A 4,563-nucleotide genomic window follows, 5' to 3' on the forward strand; every position below is an offset into this window, starting at 1 on the left:
TATTTAATTATACTATCATAATTTATTTATCCCTATCAATCTTATATCGAGAAGGCAACACAGTCGAACCCTACTCATAATTACAGACCACCACACATGGCCGTGAGGCCGCCACACACACACAAACACAATTGCACGCGCACATGCGCAAATCACACAGCAACACACACTTAATCACATGCATATATACAAAATATATATATACATGACGCCGACGGACAGCCGAAGTAAAGAAGCGATGAAATTGCCGGAAAACAGAGCAGCGGAAAAGAAAAAGAAGAACAGAAGAAGGAGACAAGTAGGAGATATAGAGGGAAAGAGAGGTTTGAGAGATTATTCCGAGGAGAAGGAGGCAGAGAATAGGGATTCTAAATGATGCTGTCGCCCCGTATGAAAATGGGAAAAAGAAATATAAGCACAAAAACTTAATCCTGCCACGTATCAACCACAATGACATGTGTTACTTTTAAGAAAATTAGGATGTAAACACGTATCTGTCTTGCTTTTAATAAAATTATGGTTCGTTTTCTTGAAAATAACTAACCAGTTGCACATCGAGATGCATCGAAAAATTACACTTTTTTTACCAAAATTTCCGAAATATTCCGGAGTTAATAAAATAAAAGTTTCCAAATTTTTGAACCATTTTGAAGCGAAATTCATATATGCACTCACAATTAATGAACCGAGTTGTACTTAAAATAAATTCATAAAATCATGAAAAAAGTCTCAAAATGTTACAAATATCCCGAAGTTTATAAAACATAAATTTCGTAATTTTAAAATAATTTCTGAAACATAATTTATACCCGCTTTTCTCCATTAAACGAATCAACGTGCGGGTAAAATTAATCCCAAAAATTTCTAAAATAATTTTAAAATTCTCGGAATATTCCAAACTTAAGTAAATATGAGTTTCATAATTTTTGAAAAAATTCTAGAATTAAATACGGATTTTACAAGTAAAGCAATCAGAAAATCATTTAAAGATAAATAATTAATAAAATATTGATTTCTCAATTTTATAAAATCCTAAAAATAATTATTGTAATTATAAAACCATAAAAATAATTTAGAGACATTTCAAATATTTATACAAATAAATTTGCATTAAATCCACTTTTAAAAGTGAAAACAATTCAATACAATTTCATAATTAATTACGGGACCAACCCGGTACACCATAAATCACACATACATAATAATAAAATAAATCGAGTTGACAAAACTATACACATATTCTATTTATTTAATACTTCCACAATTACCTATTTAAATAATTCAAAATACATGAGTCGTTATAGTGAAACTCCCATGTCTTTCCCTTCACAACCCTTTCTAATTTAACTCTTTGTTTGGATCTTAAGTTCATAAGAACTAAGGTCTTCCACTGAGTTTGTACTTACTTCTTACATGCAACACCAAATCATTCAACAAACATGTAAATCTCTACACAAATATGTATGGAAGGGGTTTATCAAGATTGAGGGAGTGGAATTACACTTGAATTATTGGTGTTTGGAAATGAAAAAGAAGGAGGAGTGTGTGTGTTCGGACGAGAGAGAGAGAGAGGGGAGAGAGACTAGAGAGCGAAGGGGGATGGGAAAGGAGCGTGGAGGGTGGAGTGTTTAAATGGAGAATGATGGCACATGTTTGATCATGTTATTGGTTAGTTAATGGGTAGTTGGAGTGGTTGAATACTTTATCCTTGTCCTTCGCGTCTTACCTAGTTACAAGCATGCTATGCAATGGCATATAGTGGTCCATGATTGATCAGGTAGAAAAGGAGTTAGTGGAAGGGGATATGACATGTAGATGTCCTCACTTTGTACTTAAGGGTTAAGAACTGTATGCAACGGGCAATTCGGTAAGCACATAATTATTAATCTAATTTATGATACAAAGAATACATTTTATAATTAAAAACCATAAATCTAATAAATTACAAGAGTAACATCATAAAATAGCTTAAAATTTTAGGAATTTTTTAAGATCAATTCCGGGAAATTTATTAATAAAAATAATTTTACAAAATGATTTTCTTGGATAATAAATACATTTTATAACCTACATAAATAGCAAATAATGCATTTCTTATTTTTTAAAATTCCAATAATATCACACAATTATTTAGCATAATTCAAATCATACAAGAAAATATTCACAAAGTTTTTATTTAAATCACTTAATATATACATATATATATATATCAATTAAAGGATAAATAAAATATTGGTTATTACAATCAGAATTTAGAACAAATGCTGATAAAGTAATAATAGTATTTATACCTTGTGAATTCAAAATAAAGCTCACAGTTAATACTGTGGTTATGACAGTTGTTGTTCATCAATAATGAGAACCTACACTTGAATTGGAGAGGATTTGATCAGGTTACTGTCATGTACCTAGGATCTCAAACCTTGTTCTTCTTGCAAAGAACTAACACTTGAATGTTTTTATTGAAAGCTATCACAGATTCTTTAGTAAAAACTGATGAAACCTCTGTGTCTCTGTTATTATCATTAAGATCTACCTCAGCAAGTAGTCCCTAACCAACTATATGTTCTTTCTGAGTGGTGAGCACAATTCAAGAATTATGTCACTTGTTTTTTGGCAACATTTGAGGAAAAGAATTCAAGTGTTTCAGTTGTGAGAAGAAATTTAAGATGTGAAATGTGTTACTTTAAGAAATGAGTGTGAACAACTTTCTTGAATAGAAAAAGAAAGTCTCAAAAGTATGTCTTGAATGGACATTTTGGATAGTCAAGTACACTCAAAGATAATAATCCTTATTGGCTAATAATTAAATCTTCCATAAATTTCTTCTTAACAACAGTTACCTCGTGTAGTGCTTAATCTGTACTGAAGTGATCACATGAACTTAAACATAGATTAGTTTATTCACATGCACTATTAAAAATATCTGAAGTTAAACATGTAGTACTAATTTGAATATAACATTTAAAAGCATTCAAGAACACACACAAGAAGATAAACAAGTAGTCACTTAGAGAATCAAAGAATATAGAAATACTCCATTAATCATTGAGAAGCATAGTACAAGATTTTATAGAATTTTAAACATAAAACCCTGAACAATCTAACTACTCGGACTTCTTCTTCTTTTCTTCTTCCAACTTCTTCATCGACCTCCGATGGAAGATACGTGACATAGAAACTGTAAGAGAAATGATATTCCCTTGAAATGCCAACCATACGAGGCTAGTTGTTCATCCTCGAGGCGTCGTTGCGCAGCCTCCTCAGCTCTTCTCATCTCTTCAAAGCGGACGTCTAATTTCTAAAGAGATGAAGTGACTGAGTGTCATCCGAGTTAAGTCGATCAAGAATTCAACTGTGGGATCTCGGAAGGAGGATAATCTTGGTCGTTGAAGACTACCCTGAGCCGAAAGATGTCAAAATACAATCTTCCATTACAACTGGACGGTAAACTCCATGTGAAAGGGAATAGACAGTGGCCATAGATCCTGAATGAAGAAATTGAGTATGTTTGGAGTTTGTGAGTGAAATGAAATGAGATGTTTTGAGAGTGGAAGGTTTTATTTATAGAAGAGAAGTTAGAAACTAAAGAGACTTTTTGATTAACCATGTAATAATTATCCATAATGCAAATACACGATTACGCGTATCTAGCTAAACAAAAAGTAATCTCTCTATTCAGATTCCTATTCTCAATGTAAATACTCAAGTATTACTAAATACTTGCATCAGTAGCTAACCCATTTAAGCAATTAAAAGATATTCCATTAACTCACTGATTAATTAAAAATACTACGTAACAATTTATTTTGAATAAATTCAAATTAATCAATGAAGTATACAGCAATCATGGTTTGACTATTATCAGTATTTTAATTACGACTATCAGGACTTATCAGTCAAAACTGGGTTTGACCAATATCAGAATTATCAACTACTGTCAGAAACTATTAGTCAAAACAAGTTTAACTAATAACAAAGCATGTTAGCATAATCAGTAGTTCAACATGCAGTTTTCACATAAGATCATTTAGCACAATTGCATGTTATCATGGCATCAACATTTAGCACAATATCAGTATCTAACAAGTACTGATATATATAAGATACCATACTTCAAAAACATCAGCAAACTTAATTATCAGAGTTTCAAAATTATCCTGTTATCATTCCCAATTCATTCACTTATCTTGTTAATATGCTTCACAGAGAGGCTTGGTGAATATATCTGCTACTTGCTGATCTGTTGGAACAAAGACCAATTCCACTGTACCTTCTTCACATGTTCCCTTATGAAATGGTACTTGATGCTGTGTGTTTAGTCATTGAATGCTGCACTGGGTTTCCTGTCATTGCAATAGCACTTTGATTATCACAATATATAGGAATGAAAAACGTCTAACCTATAATCCATAGCTGATTCTTCATTCATAGAATCTGAGCACAACAGCTTCCTACATCAATGTATTCTGCTTTTGTAGTTGATGTGAAAATTGACTTTTGTTTCTTGCTATACAAGAACCATCTGCCACCAGAAATTGGCAGCTCCAGAAGTGCTTTTTA

The sequence above is a fragment of the Apium graveolens genome, chromosome 2 (assembly GCF_009905375.1).
Source record: "Apium graveolens cultivar Ventura chromosome 2, ASM990537v1, whole genome shotgun sequence".
Lineage (NCBI taxonomy): Eukaryota > Viridiplantae > Streptophyta > Magnoliopsida > Apiales > Apiaceae > Apium > Apium graveolens.